General features: G+C 41.3%; 1 long non-coding RNA gene across 1 annotated transcript; it reads right to left on the bottom strand.

Moving 5' to 3' along the window:
* Window positions 1-11,495: 11,495 nt before the first annotated feature.
* Window positions 11,496-21,416, bottom strand: LOC108640607. The gene is made up of 3 exons (XR_001921303.2): window positions 21,327-21,416; window positions 20,565-21,169; window positions 11,496-11,590 (listed from the first exon to the last, which is right to left on the bottom strand). It is a non-coding gene; the product is annotated as an uncharacterized LOC108640607 (long non-coding RNA).
* Window positions 21,417-21,435: the final 19 nt, after the last annotated feature.

The following is a 21,435-nucleotide window of genomic DNA, read 5'->3' as shown; positions in this document are numbered from 1 at the left end:
TAATGCTTCTGACCTGTCCCAAGGTAAAAAAGCACTGAAACCAAGCAACTTCAGCCTCACTGCAAGGCAAACCAGGCAAGGTCAAGTCCAAAGGTAAGGGCCACTGCTGGACTCATCTACTTCACCACATCACCAGCAGTTACATCAGGGTTGAAAAATAAAAAACATTAAAAAAATCCTTGAGAGCAGAAAAGAAAGGCCCTAATGTCTGTTTTGAAATAAAGAGTACAAAAAAGGGTTTGTTCAGGGTTATTTATCTCTTGTTCTCCCGCTCCTTTCCACGCCCCCAACATTGCCACAATCTGGCAGGCTCTCTCACCCCCAACCTCAAGCCTTTGCTCTGTGGCTGGTAGCATGGCTGGAGGCTGCAGGGAAGTGGGGAGAGACAAGGAGAGCCATTTCCACTGCAGCTTGGCTCTTCCTGCTCCTCGCTGTCCTCGGGATCCTCCACACACCTCTCATAACAGCAGGGCCCCTCTTCACCTCACCCTTCATGACATTGCACCTTCAGGCACACCTTGTTGATTGGGAAAGGCTCTCCCTGGATATTACCTCGCACACCTATTTTTATGGCTGCAGTAGATGCCTGAATACGTGTCATCATAACTAACTGTCTTGGGCTGCTCTCTGGCTCCTGCCCTCGGTGCGCTCCCTTGTGCCATCCCAGCATCCCAGGGCAGCCTCCTCATCACGGTTTTCTGCACCTCCCAAAACCTCCTACCTACGCGCCTGTTTGATCACTTTGCTAACAATATTTCAGTATCTGTTTTGTAGCAAACCACTCTTTATCCATAACTTAAATTCACCAGAGTGCCTGACCAGGCACAACTTCTTTGTTGTCCTCTTTGCTACTGCAGATATGGTAAAGATTTAACCTTAAAACTTGCCTTGCAGTAGAGAAAACACACCCTTGCAAAGCACCTTTAAATTTGGGCAAGCACAGCTAGGGTCACTGGCTGTACGAACTTGCATCACATAATTTCACCTTCCTTTCTCTTCTTCCTCTAGGAAATATCACAAAAAGCTCCCCAAACAAGCTCTTTAATTCATAGATCTTCACTTTAAAGTACTGCAAAGCAATATTTTATGCAAAAAAATCCACACAATACATTCTTCTCTACGTGTCTTCTTGAAAATATCTTGCAGTTTGTGATTTGGATAGAATTCTACAAGCCTAGTAAGAAATAAAAAGCTTTTACAGAAAAAGGCATATGTTGTTCATGGGCATTCATTCATTAAACAGCCTAGCAGTTTGTTTCAATTGTGTCTTCTGATATTAGGATTGAAGATGCCACTATTTTAATAATAATCTATCAAACAGTATTGCAAATAGTCACTGCTCTTCAGTTTCTTGAAAAGCTCTGAAGAGGTGAAAAATGCATTTGCAGCATAGCTTCTGTTTTATCTCTACTACAAGATTTGGTTATCTCAGTGAAAAATACGGCACTCAAAATTAGCTTAGTAGTTTTTACACTTTGTAGTTTTGACACTGTTGTCATTCTGCATTTATTATTTTCTCGGTGGTTTCTGACTTTTTTTTTTCTAATTTTTCTCTTCTCATTTCCACTTAAACGTCTGCCATGGACAAACGCACTTCACAGCATGCGGTTGCTGTCATGGTCACAACAGATGCAGGGAAGCCCAGTGTAATCACTCAACCTAAAAAACATTATTGGCAGTGAAATAATCTGTGTGCAGTCTCATGTCCTCACAAACCCTGCTGCAGGTATGTAACTCTTCCCTAGTGCATGGCAACCTGAGGAAAGTTTAAAGATGCTTGAGGTACTGCTACCAGTTTAGTACTGGAGCATACAGGACAGCACATGCTGTATTAAAGCTTCCATAAATACTAAATATGTTAACGTTAGGTTAGTTGAGAAGTACAAATGATTAAATTTAATAATTAAAAATACAAATGTACTGCATACTTAGTAGCTAGATCTTTGCTACATGCACATTTACATACAGAGAGTATCTAGAAAACCCCCGTTTCCGCTGTGACGGCAATAATATACTGCTTATGCGTCATGTTATTTTGAGTCATTATTAATCTATTACTCAACTAGTTTAGTAAATGTGGTACAATATCTGGGGTGACATTGAAGATTCAGGCCCCAGACTCCGCAGATGTAAACATATGTGTAACATGCGCTGAAATGCTTACAGGAATGGAGCAGAAATATGTATCAAGCCCAAACTTGAAAACAGGTGGTTTTATGTTATACAAGGACAAAGAACAGCAAACAGTTTTTTAAGCAGCCAGTTTTTGAGTTCGGAAATTAAACAGCTCTTTTTATTCTCTTTTCCACCACTCAAAAAATGTGGGACAAGAGCACTTCCTCGGCATGAACCAGGGAGCCCTTGCAGGGTGGGCTTTGCAGCAAGGCTGGAGCAGGTCATAGCTGGTATTTTGGAATAATAGAACTGAAAAAAATAAATTAAAAAGAAAAAAAAAAGCCTTCAATAACATCTCTTGTGGCAACCATGGTGGGCTGGTGCATGTCCTAGCAGCAGGGCTCTCCTGTGTCCCCGGGAGGTGTTTCCCCTGCTCGTTCCCTCGGGCCCAACACATCTGCCTCCTCAGGAAGCTGCCCCCTTCCAGGTCCTGCTGAGGAGGGAGCTCTGAAACCTGCCACCTGCTCAGGGACCCGGGAGTGCTGGGGGCCACCCTCCTCTCTCCTTGCCTCAGGCACGGCCCTGTTCTCTGAAGGGAGCCAGGTAAGGCGGAGACCGGGAGCTGGTGGTGGCAGCCCCCCTCTTGGTCCTTGTGAGCCCCAGCCACACCTCCAAATGCTGGTACCCCCAGGGTAGCACCTGAGCCCGGATTGTCTACACCCCCTTCCCAAGCATCAGGGGCCTCCCACGGCCCGGAGAGGCCTCGGCTGCCCGTCGGCACAAGGCTGGGGATAAGTGGGCAGCCCCCGTCTCGAGGCGAGGTGGGGCGCGGGGGTGAATGTCTGCCCCCAGAGCGGGGCGAAAGGCCTCTCGTCTGCCCTCGGGGGAAGGGAGTGTCCCTCGCAGGGGAACAGACGGAGCGCCCTACTCTTAGTCACCGACCTGCCCGCCACGTCGGGAGGAGGTTTTGCAAGTATCTGGGGAAAGGGACGGGCCCCGGGAGCGTGAGAGTGGGAGAGGAATGGTGGGGTTACATAAAGGAGGGTGGGCGAGAAGGGGAGCGGGACAGTCAGGTGTGCGCGCCCAGGATAATCCGTAGGCAAGGGGATGGCGGAAGGGGCGCTGGGAGAGGAAACTAAACACAGCCCAGATGTAGCTGTCCGGCTGGGAAGCACAGGGAAGGGGGACAGCCTCACGCTACAGCTGGTGTGGGTGCATGCATCCATGCGGGTGCGTGAAAGAGCTGGACAAAGGACAAGGAGCACCATAGCTGCACAGGCGAAAGGGTAGCGAGAGGGAAGACCTCCTTTTCAGGAGGTCTGCCGTTCCCCCTCCCGTTCCCCGCGTGCTGCTGGGGAAACCTGCGCTTTTGCCGCTTGCTAGGAGACAGCACACAGCTCGGTGGGTGCGGGTGTGTGAGGCTTGCTAAATGGAGGCTCCTGCTGCCCTGCTGGTTGCTGCTGGGCTCGGGGAGGGAGGAGGAGAGGGAGGAGGAGGAGGAGGGAGGGATGTGAAAGTGGGTCAGGAATGTAACTAGACTCTGCCCCCCTTGTTGCAGGCGCAGGCGGCGCTGCCTTAGCGATGGAAAGCAGGCATTTCACTGTTGATGTTCCCCAGTCCTGCCGGCTGACGGTTACTAGGGGATCCTGAAGGATGTGTTTCCCTGTGACCCTTTGAGAAGAAAAACTTAGTTGCCGCAGTAACCAAGTTTGGCTTGGATGCAATGATGCAGTAAATAGCATAGGTGAGCCTTGCTAAATGGAGGAGGAGGAAGCTGAAACTTTATAGGCTGGATAACTTGCAGTCAGGTCAGGAAACATTTTTAAAAAGTCCCAGCAAAATGTATTAGTTAAGTACACGACTTTTACATTTCCTTATGCAATAAAACTCTCAGAATTTATCCCCTATGTATTGTAAACTCATAAGAAAACAGAGATAGAAATAAACTGCCTTAGTGATGTAGCATGAGGTTACAGAGCTCACCCACAACTCTGCAGTAGCCCTGTGCAGCCCTTTTCAATGCAAATAATTTTTGTTTGGTGGCCTGAATTTTAGAAAGTTAAGGGGTGTGAAAGAAAGTGAACGCTGACTCAAAAACTGAAGTTTCCATCCATCTTCTTTTCAGCATTGTTACTGTAGGCTGACAATTTTTAATATTGTTACTTAGATTAAAAGAGAGAATTCATCAACCCTGCTCCTATAGGATATCTGTAAACTAAATACTTTCAAAGTGGAAAGCAAACTAAAATAACAAGCAAAAACTTTTAACTTCAGGCCCAGTTATGCATTATTTCTGCCTATTCCCTTCAGTTGTTATCATCTGATTTCTACCATCCTCTAATAGAAAAATAGGCTTTTTTTCACAAGGGTGGGGAATCACTTCTCAGAGTTATAATGAAGAACTGAAAAGAAACACTGAAGACAGATGCTGCGATATATCCATTTCTTTTTTAGTTTTCTTCCAGAGTTGTATCTTTTCTAAAACACTGGTATTCTGAAATAAAAATGGGCTGCTATACACGAGACTGATTCTGTTCCCAGCCTGAGGATCAACAGAGAACTGGGCCATCAAGCTTACAGATGCATCAGGAGTGAGGGGACAGAGAGTGTGTCAGTGCAGGCCACACAGCAGATAGGTATGCATCCAGTCGATGGATGAGGCTATGTGTGTACATTTCATTAAGGGAACAAAAGTAACTGGAGCAAACTGTGCAGCTAATGCTTTTACTCCTTTGAATTATTGTCAAGGAGGTATTGGTATAAATAAACATCCCTCCAGCTTATTTCACCTCTGAAAGCTACTCACTGTTTTAACTAAAGGACATTCAAGGATGAATAATGAATGTTACTATTTCTACATTTTCCGTGAAATAATATGTCAAGCTGATTTCTCATATCATCTTCTACTAAAAGCTAAATGTAATAATAAAAGATACATGAATGTAAGCAAATTGTGGTGAAATATAGCTAATATATTGTACCATTACTCTTGTTTTAAGAAAAAAAAAAGTAGAAACCAATACTGATTTAAGTGCTATGAACCAAACAAAGCTTTTCTTAAGCAGAACTCAGTGGAGGGCCTAGGTGATACCTCCAGTCATGGAAAATATTCACACAGTCTTCATCCACAGTTTTAAGATCAATAACTGCTTCGGTATGTCATGCTTTAAACCCAACATTACTTGGTTTTGTCAACTTTCTTGGCCATGCAGAACAGTTAGTGGACAGTCTTTCATGCCACCTGCTTGCACAGGGGAATCCCACAAAGTCTCTCACATTATCAGTGAAAATGCCAGGTTAGAAAGCTTCCTCACTGGGGACTGCCACAGACAATTTTGATGGTCCCACCTATTACCTGCATATTTTCCTGTGTGTTGAGGCAACCCAGTGGGCTGGGAAAACTAAACATTACGGAGAAGAACAATTTGTGTTAGCAACCATACCTGCACTTACTGGCAGGGGGGGTTTGTTGTTACTCTGGGGCCCTTTTTATGCTCCTCTGGACAAGCAAAGGGCATGCTAAGCCTTATGGAAACAGTCACGAGAATATCCTCCTGTGCTCAGTGTAGGAGCACGGTGTTTCCTATCTATTCCCTCCACCCCTTTCTGTGGGGATGATGTGAGGAAGGAGGTGGGGCCAGAAAGTTGCTGCTTTCTAGTTTTTTTTGGCTCTGTCAAAGGCCTTTGTATTCAAGGGTAAACGGCAGGGACCTTGACGCTGCTCTAAATTTGTATGGATGTCTTAGAGGTCCCCAGAAGGACCAGATAACATGACAAAGCATGAAGCACAGCTTAGGTATAACAGAGAATTTGACCTTCAACCTGTGGTTGCTTTGAACAGTTGATAATGGCATCTCAGACCAGACCTTTGCTGCCAACCTTTGGGCATGGGCTTAGTCTGCAGTGAGAGGCTAGTTAATGCACAAGTATGGAAAAAGAAACATGGGAAAGCTCCAGGTTTGATACCTGAGTCCATCTGCAAAAGTATTTTTGCTTTGTTTTTGCTTTAACTTGTACACTGGAAAATTAGGAGGGGGGAAAACCCACTGTTTAAGTAGGGGTTTGTAGCTGCATTGAGTCCCCTGGTTATTAGAGAGAAAAAAGATGCATTAATTTTTACCAAATTATGTTAGCAGGCTAGTGTACATGGTTTAGTAAAATACTTACTTTCTGAGTAATTGTAGCATGTTTTGGCTTTTAAAACCATCATTTCCAAAACAGATACTAATAATTTTTAAAAATATATTAGCTCATCTTGTCTCCACCTAGCAGAGAAATAATTTTGCATCCTACTAAAGTGGCTGTCTGGCTTCAGGGGGAGGATAGATTGAACCCTTAAGATAGACTTAAAGATTTAGCCACATGCTATTTTTGAGCTTTATTTTCTTGGTTACTATCTTGTTCTTACCAGACTGAATTGCTGGAACTTCTCTATAAACAGGATGAAACAATAGCAGCAAAGGTAGGATGCCATAGCAAGCTGAATAAGGACCTCAAAGCCCATTACCATTTTAATGATGGCATTGTTAAGCAAAGTAGCCTCAAGATTAAATCCTTTTTTTCATTTAGAAAAACTAGCTATTATTGAGTGTTTTACTTTTAGCAACCAAAATACGGTAGTGTTTGGCTTTCTTTTGAAACTCACGTAGTTTCAAAGCTGTTTGCAGCTGAAGATTGTCAGCCACTCACTGTACTTACTAAACAGGTTTAAAAGCAGACACGGTTAACAGGATGTGACATAGACTCTCTTCAGCACAGTATCTGACACATCCGTGTACTTTTCTAATAACTTTGAAAAGCTCAAGCTTAGAATGCAACAGGTCTTCTTAAAGTTTGAATCCAACAAGAAAGCCTTAAGAAAGGTATATCCCACGTGTATCTTATTGAGAATTATTTCAGTGAACTTTTGCTTATCAGTATTGAAAAGATGTGTTAAAACCAGTCTGACAACTTTTTTTTCGTAACGCCATGTGCTGGAGGGCCTTGAGAAAACAGTTTTGAAACAATATCAGAGCTGAACTACTGAAATGCTTTGAACAAGAAGAATGTTCATTAAACACATTTCCCTGGTTTTTGTTGTGTCCCAAACAACGAAGGTCAGATATTTCATGATTTACAGCCCCTTTTCTAGTGAGATGCTTCAGAAAGAGCTCAAAAGATTTGCATCTTGCAAGTAAGAACACGGTGGACTTAAAATGCTTAACCTACTCTGGTGCTTTTTCAAAATTTTAGCTGTGAATTCACTGGATCCTGTTTCAAAACATGCATATAAAAGTGTTAATTACCCACCCAGCTCCCCTTATCTTAATTCACTGTAAGTCAGCCAACACCCACGGGAGAGGCTCCGCAGTGACTGGACCATGAGAGATGCAGACATTTCGTACTTCTTTGGAAACAGTCTCTGTGGTATAATCCTGCTTTCTCTGAGTTGCTGTTAACTACAACTCCTTGGAGTGAAATTAGGTTTCATTGCCCAAGGCTGTACTCTTTTGTCTCCTGCAAAAGGGCTGTGCTTCAGGTCACAGGTCTGTGCATGGGTCCTCCCACCCAAGCCCAGGGCACAGTTAGAGCATCTGACAGATCAGCTCCTCTGCAGCCACCTCGCAGTGCTTGCTCTGCACTGAAGGTCTGAGGAGGAAAGACATGGATAAGGACTTTGCAAAGCACATTAGCTTCCTATTTGATTCCCCCCTTTCTAACCTCAGATTTCTCTGTACTTCTCAGCACCCCTTTTTTTGATGTGTAGCAAAGCATTTCAGGTCAGAATGGGTTATTCAACAGCTCCGAAAAATACAGTCTCACTGTATACAGCTTGCTCTGAAAAATCAGACTTGAGTGCCACAAAAACATAAAATAAGAAGAAATCGTAGATGTCATTTTTTGGGACATACTTCCTGACACAAAGGAAGATGCAAGCAAATAGTAGCATCATTCTACAGTGAGAGGGACTGGGTGAAGCATATCAGCTCAGACTAAAAATGAAATTTTACTAAAGGGTAAGGGCCTTCCAGTACAGCTGATCATCAGCAGAATAATTTAAGAAAAAAAAGCATAGTGAGAGAAATGTATTACAAAAATGTCGAGCCTGACTCTGGAAATGTTTGTGAGTCATCAGGGATGCTACCCAGCAGGGAATTGTAAAGGAGGAATCTTCTTAACATCTAGGGCTGTTTTAAAGAGCTGCTGTTGATGGTACTTCCTCCTAGGCATTCCCAGGAGCTGTGTCTGTGTCTACTATGGTAGATAATAGATGGTGGATCCTGGTATTAGCAGGACCTTTTACACATCTGTCTTGGTATTTTCTTTGAAGTCTTGGGTAATGGCAAACTAGAGTCTCAGTAGAGATGATTTTTGCAACACAGGAAACACCTGTACACTCTTCTCAAATTATTTCTCCATGTGACAAATGCACACCAGCTCTGCTATGTCACAAGGCCTTTTCACCCTAAAAGTTAAGGTCAGGAGTGACCTCACAAAAAAGCACTGGACAAGGCAAAATCTTTCCCCTAAACCTTCCCTCCTTTTGCCTCCTACTCCGTGTTCTGCCTTTCTGCCTTTTTTTCCCCGTATTATTCAACCCACAGCTTGCCTTCCTAGAAGCATCAATCCATCATTCCCTATATTTATTTTTGTGTCTGTTCCTGAGTTGTCAAGGACCAGCAGATTCTTTTTTACTCCCAGTGTGCACAGCTACAGGCTGGTTTGCATTCAGAAGCTGTAGAAGTGATGGCGATTTCTGCAATTTCTGAAACTTTTTCTTTAAACATGGTTATACAGCTGACACCTCTCTTCCTCGTTTAATGAGAGTCTACTCTATTTCATGCAATGAAGTGTGCACTGTTGATATAAGCAGGCCCCGAGCTGGGAGAGAGGGCTCCTGTTCCCAGCCTTTCTACATATTGCTGATTAGCTGCCCTCTCACTGCCTCACTTCCTTCAGCTGTGCAACAGCACTCACAAAACTGTCCTTTTCATTATAAAGTGATTTAAGATTCTTGATGAAGAACATGACATGAAATCAGACAGTCAAAGCTGTTGGAGAAGTATTATACACAACTGTCACTCTGTGGAGAATTCTCCAATATCGTATTAGTATACACAAAGCAGCAGAAGTTTGTTCAAGGTTAGCATCTTCTACTCTTAAGCCTGGCTAGGATAGAATAGCATCTTAGATAAGAATATATTTGTGCAGTGTAATATCATTACTGTGGTCTTCGGATCTTGTCAAGTTCCTGGCAGAAGTGTTTGCAATAAGGGAAAAAAAAAAAAGAAAGCAAGCGATTTCTCTTTTAACCAGTTATTAACCTTGAGACAGTCTATATACTTACATGGAGGTAGTAAATGTCGTACAAACAGTATCTCTTCTTTTGTTCTCTGAAATCAGGATGGCTTCTAATCATTTAAGTGTTGCTATTTTATTCATAAGTGCTACTGTATATCTCTTAATATTTTACAGAAAACTGATAGTAGGTGAATTACGCAGTTGTAGAATTCTTTACAGTTGGGTATATCAGCATTTCTGTAACTTTATCTTTTCTCAGAGCAGGCCTCAGAAACTGGTCTTGTAGGATGTAACAAATATTGGATAATTCAGGAACAGATTTACAAGCACTTAGACCTGTCAGTTACACCATCTTATTTTCTTGCTGATGAATATGTCCAGCAAGACACTGAGGGTTTTTTTATGAAAAACTCAAAGTAACTTGGAATTAAAATCCTTCCAATTAAAAAAAAATAACTGTAATTCATTGCACTGAATCATGTAAACAACTTTGATACTAGAGGCACTGCTCCTTAACCTGGTATCTGAATTTATTAGCAGATAGTTTCGATCTTGTTTTTAAAGTAACTGAAATGCACATGCAGATTTAGGGTTCTGGATAGGGCATGAAAGCAACTCCATCTTCACTCTACTCCACCTCATCCTGTAAAAAAAAAGTTTTCCACCAAAGCAGCATCTATATAAGATGCACAGTAGTTGTACATGTTGTACATTTTATTAATCTGAAGCTGAGCCTTTTCATCTTTACACCATTTTACCTCCAGGTCCTGTAACAGCCTTGCACTGGGTCAGACACACGTTTTCCAAAGAATGCCCCAGAAAGCACTGTGTGGGTGGTATTATAACTCTGTATATTCCTACAATGGAACAGTGTGTCTGTGTAACGGGATTGGGAATTTTGCTTTGGAGAGTTAATGTGAATGTTAAATGATAAATAAAATGTGGAAATGAAAAGAAGGCCCCGAAGAATGGAAAGCATCATAGTAAGCCAACATTTATCTTTCTAACTGTGGGTCCTCTGAAGTCTGCAGAAAGGGTTTATGGATGAGACACGACTGGCAGAGAGCATGCAGCATTGTTGCTAAGAGCAGATCACCAGAACCCTGCAGAATCACAGAACACGTGGCTATTCAACATTTAAGTTAATAACTCATAGAACCTTGTGATATTCAGAAGCATTTGGCAAACATCTAATATTGCTGGACTGTTTAAAGATGTTTGCAGGTCACGTTTACAAGTGGATGTCTCTTATGCAGTATTATTAACACCTCTTTTTGCTGTTGTTGGCACACTAAGCCCTTCCCACTGTACCAGGAAACTGTATTCCATTCACAGAGAGCTGACTCCATCCTCTAATTTTTCATGCAAACAGGCTATAGCAGAACATCCCTTTAGGAGACCTTTTTGTTATCCTCTGTAGAAATCATTATGGGTGCTTGATAATCAAAGAAAACCTTACTAAACATACAATTTATCAAATTATCTTTATAAACAGCTCTTATGTCACTCTTCTTTAAAGAAGAGTGACATAAGAGAAAAACCTATTTCTTCATTATATTGTGTGTATTCCTGAAAGCCTTTTCTTTTATGTTCACAGCAATCTTCCTATCTCCCTTTAATCACAGTGGCCTCCACCACTTTTTCCAGCTGTTTAGAATTCATTGGGAAGAATTTACCTTGTTTTCTTAGTAGTAGTTTTCGAAGTGTCTCAACATGCTGCAGCATATTTTACAAACAGTAGAGGATTTTAAATGAATAATTCTTACTAAGTTTCACTTTTAAATTAACTTCCTAGTATTATTCATAGAAAGGGCTGTTGGTAACTAGATTTGCTCTGGAATTTTTACACAAACTTCTGAAGCTAAATTTTACTTTTACATCCTGAATTTTTCACTTATATGTCTGAGTGCTGATTAAGCCCTCCTTGGGAGGGTTTGAGTCAAAGTGACTCGTTCAATATCCCAGTAGACTGGGCAGTTACCTGAGATGCAGGAAAATGTCTCCATTCATTTTCATCCTATTTTCATCAGAGACCACACAAGTAGTTATATGCATTATGCTATTAATTTTTAAAATGGGATGAGTGTAGTTCAGCATCTAATTCATACTCACCTGCTTAAGTTTCAGGGTTGCTCAGCAGCCATAGACACAACGAACGTGCTCAACATGTCTGAAAACCGGGCTATGTAGGTGCCTAGAAAATACAGAATCAAATAACTAAGTACAGGCATCCTAACTGGAAAAAAAATAACCTTTTTTTTTTTAATTTATTGAATATGGATGAAGTATTGGTTCCTAGCAGAAACAGAGCATATAACGTCATGGATCTCATGCTCATTCAGATGTGGCAGATCTGACATGTACGTTTATGATGTCTGGCAAATGTAATTATTTTTCTATTTAAAAACTAAAATGTAGTTACTAATCCAGTAGTCTGATTTTACACATTTGTTTCACTTTTTAAATTCTAAAAAAGGTAGTAATATGTTCCCTAAATTTTGGGGAGAAACAGCTTGTAGTGAGACATGATGTATTTTACTGATCCTGGAAGGTTAGTTTAGGCCCTCCTAATTTCATGAAATTCCCTCTTCTCACATAGCCCTGGGATAATTGGATTGTATGGCATTCCAAAGCCTTTGGGATGCTAAAATAATCATGCATTAACCCTATAAACATAATTCTGCTTTGATGTTCTCACTACTAGCTGCTAGCTGAATAATTACAGTTCCCTTGTGATCAACTTTCATATGATAAGACTGATAGCAATGATAAAGAGGATGAAAAAAGTTGCAAGACCCTTGAAATGTGTTTTTAGTTCTTACAAAGAAAGGACATCAATTTATAGGAACTGATGTCGAGCAGGCCATGCAATTAAAGCTCTTGGTCCCCGTTTCATTACTGGAGGAAAGTGGGGCTTGCACTGAATTGTGGGGAGCAGCCACAGCAACTGGTTGTGGCTTTCTGGCTGAGATAAGTTTATGCTGTTCCCTTTGGCAAATCCTTGTCTTATAAATTCCTCAACACTTTGTTCAAAGTACAGCTGTGTTTCAATAATAACTTATTTCTGTATAATTCCAAGTTCAGTGGTTTTTGTTACATACACTGCTAACATTTTCACACAAGTACTCCAGCTGTACAGCAGTTCTCTGCAGTCAGCACTAGCCAAAAATCATGCCAGGAACTATCTGTATTAGGTTCCATGTTACCAAACTTTTGTATACTGAACTATGATACACTACTCCCATATTACTTTCTCTTCATTCCACTGTTGTCCCAGCTCTCAAAAACTCACCACTTTTATGCCAACTTAGCCTCAATTTACTGCCACAAGATTTTGCTCTTGTTCCTATTTACACGCTACATTATCACAGTACCAAGTTTTGCAAGAGCTGTCCGTTTCCAGATAGGAAGTCTGAGCCCGCTCATTCTTTGCCAGTGTGGTTGGGTAATGTGTTCATCATAGGACAGGACTAAGGATACCAGCTCTACTGAATCAGCACATGCAAGCAGACACAAGGAATATTTCCTCTCTTTTGCTGTGTCAGTATCCTGGAGTCTAGACCAGAAACATCACCTGTGGATCTGTCTTTGAGATTATCCCAAGAAAAGTATATGGACTGCAGTGAATTGTGTCCGCTGGCTCATGGGTCAGGGATCAACACAGAAACATCAAGCAGGGTTTTTACTGATTAAGTCTGTGCCCAGAGAATGACCGACTACATCTTCTGAGGTGAATCATTCCCATATATAGCAGAAACCACAGTTCAGAATTTCAAGTCACTTAGGAGACTATTCGCTACTCAGTTCTTGATTACATATAAGTATAGCCATAGCAAAACTCCTATAAATACCAGATAAAAATAAACAGGAAACAAAAGCAAGCTTACTTTTCAGTCAGAGAGAACTCTCATGCAACTTTCTAGCCTTGTTTAGCATGTGTGTATGTGCATGCAGGGGGATAAGCAATTGTCGAGGACATCAGCATCCTTCAACAGATGGTATTTTTACATGTAGACCACTGCTCAGAAGGCTCTAAGGTGAATTGATGACATTCATTTTTATGTGTATTTTAAATCAGGCTTTACATCCAGATCTCAAGAGGTAAGAAGAGAGTGCCCCAATCCACTGTGCTACTGGGCACCTTAGCAGTGTTCTCCTGAGCCCTTCTCTTGGATTGTCTGCTGTATAACTCTTATTCTAGTAACATTAGGCTCTACCCTCAGGCCCTTTCTTGTTGGTTTTTTTTGTTTGTTTGTTTTGTTTCTTTGCTTTTAACCATTTCAAAAATCATTTTGCTGAACTATTCAGGCTGCTCATTTGCACTTTAAGAATTACCTTTAGCCACTTTTGTAAGGGAAAGGACATAGAAGAAAACAAAACCTAATGAAACAAACTCAGAAGATGTATGTGAAGTGAGTACATAAGATTGTTCAGAAAATTGAGAACATCTTATTTGCAGTTGCCATTTAATCAAAATTTGTACCTGAGAAGATTATTTCACTGGTGAGTTTAGAGAGCCACTGCAGTCTATTATCACTTCACAAAAGATTGCAGGAAAAATTTTGCATGACTGGTAGGATTTCAGGATATTTTCATAGACATTAATCCCAAGCAATTTAATCCTTTGCTGTAAACACTGACTGCAAGCTGAAAATTTGGAGTTTAAATGTCTTCTGCCCTTTCTAGTTACTTGGAGTTCTTTTGAGGAGGACGCTGATGTGTGTGACCTGTTCTTAGAAATCATTTGTTTCAAGAGTTGAGATTTCCATTAGGTGAATCATTTTGGGTAACAGCTTTCTTGCGCTCGTTTTGATAAGAGTGGTTTAGGGTTTTTTTCCTTTTCAAGTTTCATTTTAGTTAGAGCACAGTCCCATCTGACCACCGAAGTAATTGAAAACAAAAAAAAAAAAAAAGAAGTTTAGTAGCACTTTTACCTTACCTACCAAATCTTTCCTCTCTAGATGCTCATTAAGAGAGTTTTCACCTTCTTTGCATTGCACAGAAGTAAAGAAGATGATGGAACATATTATCTATTATCCAAGTTTAAGACAGGAATGCAGCAAAATGTATTGAGAATACTTTATTCTGAAGAATCCTTTATTTTAAAACAAGTGAATGTGGAGTGACAAATGAAGGTTTAAGTGTCAGTATTAGAAATTAAATGCTCTTATCCACATTGTCCTAATATTCAGACACTTCGCAATTATTGAGTTTTCTTTTTGTAGAAGCAAATACTTTCTTATATGAAAGCTTGGGTCTACAAAGCCTCTGGTCCACTTCTTCTGCCAGGAAAAACCTTCTGCTGACAGTTTTTGCTGTGGTTGTGGAAGTCATGTCAGTAGAAGAATTCCTTTTACCTGTCTTAATCATGTCTCCATTATGGACAATCTGCTAATACAGCATAGCTGTTTTGACAAGCAAAGAGCTCTATTGGTGTAGTTATGCCCCTATATGCTGCAGCAGAGTATATCTACCCCCAATACAATTTAATTTACGTCAGCAAAACCATACTTTTGCCAGCGTGGCTTGTCTGAATAACACAAGCTGTGCTGGTGAAAGTATGGTTCTGACTGCATAACTCTGAACATTCACTGTTTTTGGTATCGAAGCTCGGTTTTCACCTCAGTTGCAAATCGTATCCTTTTGTACATCTGACCAGTGTGAGTATGCCTGCAGAACTTTATGGCATAGACCTGTCCCAACACAATTTTGCTTCTGGTTTAAGGAGGTACAAAGCTCAATTTAAGCAGGTACAAAAGCATAAGTGACTCTCTTCATGCTCATTTACCTGAGCCCTACCATTTTCTTCTGCTTCCCCCTTGATTCTTTGCCTACTGCATCCACTGGCCATTTTTTCCTGGTAGTTTGGTTCCTCTCTACTCTTCCCCAAATCCTGTCACTGCAGCCTCCCCCGAGTAATGTTAATCTCTGCCCTTGAAAATTTTCCTGCTTTTTCCTTCCCTGCAGGATAACTGCTTCCTTGAATGCTTTCTTCATGACTGCTGCCTCACTTCCTATTTCTTTGCTTCTCTGCTGCTTGCTGGCCCTCTCTACCTATTTTCTGCTACTTTGTGGGTGCATCTCAAAGCATTGTCTACTGTATTTTCCCTGGGCTGGTTGGGGTTTCCTTCTTCCCATCCCCTTTTCTACTTGCACTCTTTAAGATAAAATTAGCTATGAAGTTAAGAGAAAAAAAATGTAGGCTGGAAAAATCATCCCGATAGCAAACCCTGCAAGAGTATGGACCAAGCTCCCAACAGTAGCTGTCAAATCCTCCATAACTGAGGATACTTAAAACTAAACCAAGACCGTAAAGAAAAGTAAACTGCATAGAGAAATACCATGGCAGCCTCAGGGAATGAACAGCAGGCATCTTCCATTTCTAGCCTATAACACTGAAAGATAGTAAGTGATGCTTTAGCTGGATATTGCTGCCTTCCTTTAGCTGCTGATGTCGCCACTGGTGCTACTGCAGCCCTTTGAACAACTGAACATGAAGAAGCTACTGTTAACATGAGCATTTATTTTATTTGTGAGAGGATTCAGAATCCACTCTCCCTAGCAAATGGGACAGGGGAAGCACACAGCTGGCTTACTACTTGCCTTCAGGAGGGAAAATAACCACATTTAAGCCAACAATCAATTAGGTGTGAGAGGCTGGGTGGTCAATAAGAATGAAACATGTCATGTTCAGTACCAAATCACAAGCTGGGCATTAAACACTAACTTCTTTTTGCACACCTGTGTTTTTTGCATTACCTGGGCAACAATGCAGAGTTTTAAAACAAGTGAAAGTATTGCAGCGGGTGGTTTTGCTTACTGTTGTTCTTTTTCCTGCACTGTCTCTACATAGACACACTTGCACACGGGTTATACAACCTGTTTCTGAGGTGCACATTAGTGAACACAGAACTGCTTTAGAATGTAAATGTCAAACATCTGCCTGTTAGTTTTTTTCATGCTATCTTTTTAAACAGTCTAAGTAGGCTGTGCTGTTCCAAAATCTGCTAACTAATTAAATCTGCAGGAGGGAATCTTACTTGTAGTAATTTAAAACATACTATTTTTAAATCCTCTTTTAAGAATTTTCATTACTAAAACTGTATTAACACTCTTTTGTGCCTCTGGTGTTTCTTTTGGTTACAAGGCTTATTATCAGTTGATTATCCCTTTAGCCATTATCTATAGTTATGACTTTATATCTTGAAAGAATAGGTTTAGGTTGGTGAACTTCCCTAAAAAGGATTTAGAAACATTGATTATTGCTACAATAGTATAGGGGAATAGTTTTTGCTGCTTTTCACATCCTGAAAACCAGAGCTGGGGAAAGGGACTAGTTCATCAAGCTTGTCCAGTCCTAGCAGCAGGGCTGTTCTGCATTGCATCCATCAGCTGGAGACTCCCACAGTGAAAGGAGAGAAGGAGATAGGACTAGCAATTATTGCAGCCAGAGACTTTAAGCAGTTCTGCAACATGCCCTACAGGCTGTGATCTGGGGGGGGGCGGGGGGAAAGTGGTGTGAGTTTCAGAAATACTGTCTCCGTATTTCCAGATGAGTCCTTTGTCAAAAGGTAGTCTTGTGAGTCAGCTCAAGGTCAGTTTTCCACTGTTGAAATGTCTCAGAGCAAACAGGGAGCAAATACTTACACTTGATCTTTTATTTTTGCTGTTTGTTATCACTAAATGTCTACTGAGAAGAATCATACAGCAGAGTGGCTGACTTTGTGCCCGAAGAACTACACTGGGATCTGGGGAGAAATACTGGTTTTAATTCCAGCCTTGCCACTACCAGGCTGTTGTGATGTGAAGGAAATTGCTTAAGCATGCTGGGATACCTCAGCTTTTCTTTCACACTGTGAAGGCTAATGTTAAGATAAATTTGGACTGAAACTTTGGCCTTGACTTTCTGATCATCCAAAGCTGCCCTTGGATATAGTGGGTGGGGATGCTGCAGGAGCAAGTTCCACCACTCCCTCACTCCCCAGCAGCCCGATTTCCAGAGGCCAAGGTACTTGAGCACGGTGGTGCATCACATTTCCCTACGTGGGGAAAACGGGAATGCTGTATGATGCCGTGTCATCAGACAAATGCTCTGAGAGGGTTTGCAGCTGGTCTTACGTGATGTGCTTTTCTGTGTGGTTTTCCGATACACACATTCACCAAGTTTAATTTTTCAAGCAATTTATAGGAAATATATTTAGTTAAACTTTTTCCCTTTTATTCTGTATAATTCCCTGCCTCTATGGTGGTCACACTTGTCAGTTCTGCATTAGTATATAAGGGATTTTTGATCCAAGAAACCTGTGTCTCAGTTGAAGGAAAAAAACCCACTAAAGCAAAGCAAAACCCCAACCCATGAGAAGACTCAGCAGTAGCATGTTTGTTCATTTAAAGAAATAACTGGTTGAAACATAAAGGAAATTCAAGCATTTCTTTGGGTCTTAGGTTTTATAAAGACTTATTTCTCAAAGCCCTCAGGGCTGTATTCTCTGATCCTCCAAGCAGGCTTTGCCCTGCATTAGTATGTCATCTGAGTTCTGCCTCTTGACACGAGTGAGGACATCAGGAAAAGGATGGCAGTGAGAGGACTCTGTATGCTATGCAGGCAGGCATAAGCTCAGGCAGGGCATGGGGCTTCCGATGCCTCTGACATCCTCTGTGGCTGGACAGCCACACCGCAGGGTGAGGGAGCTGGGGCCTGGCGCTGCCCTCACCCAGCAGTCATGAAGTGTTAGAAAGTCAGGGTCCAGCCCTGCCTCTTACAGCATATGAAATACTCCTGGTTAGTCAGAGAACTGCCTCACTCAGAACTGTTTTGGCTGAAAGGGTTGTGTAAATTTACAAGAAATTAAAGTAACTTCTAAATACCATGATCTAAGGCAGAGAACATTGATAATGTCAAATAAGATGGGGGAAGGGGGAAAGATTTTCTAGCTAACCTTTAACTCCTCTTTTACTGCCAATGTTAGCTTTAGTCTCCATGCTTTAAGACATCCTCAGATTGCAGCCTTCATATAAGCTACACATCCTGTTTTTCTTCTCTCCTTGAATACCTTTAATCAGCATCTCTGATATTTGAATTGTGGGTGGGGGCTGAGTTGTCCTTTTCTTGGGACCACAGCAGGTGGCTTTTATGTCACCCAGTGGTGTTAATGAATTTGATAACACACTAAACACCTTCACAAAACTATTGTTTTTACTTCTACTATTGCTCATTGTATTTAACATCACAGTGTAGGATTAGAGAGCTATGCGAGGGTTATATAAAAACTAGAGAAAGTCTTGCCCCTTAGTGTGTTTATCATCACTATTAAGTATTGATATCACAATACCCAGAAACTGGATATTGTATAGAAACTGACTAGTCCTAGGAGATAAAAGACTTACTACTTAAACTGTTATAGAGCAGTCACAGGAGATGGGCTAAACCACAGTAATGTAGATGGTAGAAATTGCAGTGATGAAAATAGCTGTATCATGTAAGCCATGTAGTAACATTCTGGGAGAGTCATTCATAACAGTGGGTTTTATTATACAAAAAGTATCTCTACCTTCTCTTTCACTCCAATAAATAATAATAAAAAAACCCATTTGCCCCAAATTTCACATTCAATATTAGACCACAATAGTTTTTTTACCTCCCTGATGCATTATAAAAGTTCAAATGACAGAAAGTTGGAAAACTGAGTTGTTTTAATTTCTCTTGCCTTGCAATAGCTCAGAATTATAATTAATTCCTAAACTATTAAAAGACATATCACTTTTTACTATTTCATAAACCCTGGTAGTTAACCAGGGTTTTTTGTTTTTACATTACCCTTTTGGGGTTTTTTTTGTTATTACATTACCCTTTTGCATTGTTAGGGGGTTTGTGTGTTTGTTTTTTTTTTTTTTAATTTCTAGCATTAATGTAACACGGTATGTACTGGTTCACCCTTCATTACATCTTTCTGAAAGAACAGGGATGTTAAAAACACAAATGCAATTTAAAAATTATCTACATATTTTCTCCAAGCACTAAAATCCTAATTTTTTTCCAGTGCGAGCTTTACATTTTCATGTTTCTAGAGCAGATGCTGAATTGAAAAACACTTGTTCTTCTATTCCATCTATCCTTGCTAAACTTCCCACATGGAAGGCTCTTCAGCACCTCTGAAGTTAGAAAATAGATCAAGGGTAGATGAGAATCTTCATACAGAAGTGGTCCAAAATGCCTCCAAGACTACTCTAGAGATATTAGCCAGAGATCAATGGCACATGCATTGCTAACCTCCAAATATGATTACCCATACAGGAATTTTCACCAGTTTCACTTGCAGCCACTTATGTAAATGGCTGTGTAAACCAGGCCCAGTCTCCATGAGTCCATATGTATGTGCTGTGCAGGCTTAAATCACAGCAGTCTTGCAATGTGAATAATATGTTTTAAGGGCTGAGCCTGAGACGGTCAAACTGCTCAGGTTTTTGTTTAATTGGATGCCTGACCACAAGAGATACTGAAGTAAAGATGTAAGCTGGCTACAAAGCTGTTGAATTTACCAGCAGCTCTGCCACTGCAGGTTGGCAGGTACAACGGGGACAGAGATGAAAATGTTAAAGACACTTTGCGATCAATTTATTTGTAATGGCTTCCCTTGACTGTTTTTGGTAAAATAAGAACCTTAGAACAATGAGAATGTGCTTTCTAATGTTTGTGGCTCATATTGTGGGGTAAAGCATGATATTGCTCTTCTGTCAGTCAGCAACTCCGCTTTAACAGAGCTTAATGGTATTAAAATTTATCTACAAAGCTCATGGGTAACACTGCACAAAACTCAGGTGACAAAAATTCAGCCTGCAGAAACCACCACAACAAACACAAGCAGGTTAAAGCTGCAGTTTCGGGTTCTGAATACATACACGTGTGCGCCTTTCGGTTTTGCAGTTTTGGCTTTTCCAAGTTCCAGCTCACCACACCTGCAGGTGTTTTACTTGGGAGTCCATAAGGGAAGAGAGCTATTCCTGACATGAAGCACAGCTCACGTCTTTGAGACAGGACCTGTGTATTCTGGACTTGTATGCCTTTATCCAGTAATTAAAAAGAATGGTGCAAATGAAGTTAATCATGACATCTTACTGGCAACAGACTGTTTTTGAAAAGAGTAGGTTGAGGGCTTACTGCCACATACCTGGAACTTAGCCTTCTTTTCCATGTGAATCCCTTTTCAATGAGGAGATAGGATACCATATAAGCTGGTACAAGCCTTTTGCCCAGAGGTCATAACTTGATTTCTTTAAAAAAAACAGCCAGAGACTTTAGGTTCCATCTCACCAATAGCAGCTTTAAAAGGCCTAGCTTTAGTAGCTTTAGACATAGTGTAAATAACCATTTCCATAAAGTGTAAACGGGTAACTGGTTCCTGCTATACTCATTAGGACACTCCTCGGAAGCAGTGTTGGTTTACTTTTTTTTTTTCCCTATCGAGCTTTCAAGATGGAGTGTTGCCAAATATTTTGTTTTTATGTACTGTTATTATTTGTCACACAACTCTAAACCGGTACTGTCTTTAAAGTGAAAACCCCACGACTCTGAACACACTTCTCCATCACTTGTTGAGTCTTCTTCTACATCTCTGAACTTCCACTGCAGGGAAAGTGGAGGAAGGACCGTGCATGCAGTGCCGTGCACAGCGCCTGTGCAGCGTGTAACTACCCGTGCTTGCAAGCAGCCGCATCTTGCCTTTGATTAGGAACAGCATTTGGACCTCCTGTTCCTATGCTGATGTTCAGGGTCCTGTTAAACTTCACGTCCTTTAGGTTTCGTCAGCTGGATGGATGACTGACCCCAGCTGAGACCCAAATCGCGCAAGGACGAAAGTTTCTGAGGAAACAAACAAACACAACCAGAAGCCGACTTCTGCCAGCAGAGCAGCGGGCTGCGGACGCTGTACCTGGTGAGGCACTGGGCTGGGAAGAGGAGGAGGAGGACGCACAGACATTTCCACGGGCAGCGGAGAGCCCCGATGAATTCCTTAAAGCCGGCAGCGCAACACCACCACC

The sequence above is a fragment of the Manacus vitellinus genome, unplaced genomic scaffold (assembly GCF_001715985.3).
Source record: "Manacus vitellinus isolate BGI_N305 unplaced genomic scaffold, ASM171598v3 scaffold_39_pilon, whole genome shotgun sequence".
Lineage (NCBI taxonomy): Eukaryota > Metazoa > Chordata > Aves > Passeriformes > Pipridae > Manacus > Manacus vitellinus.
Note: the sequence above shows the minus strand (reverse complement) of the source record. Positions and strands in the feature narration are given on the sequence as shown.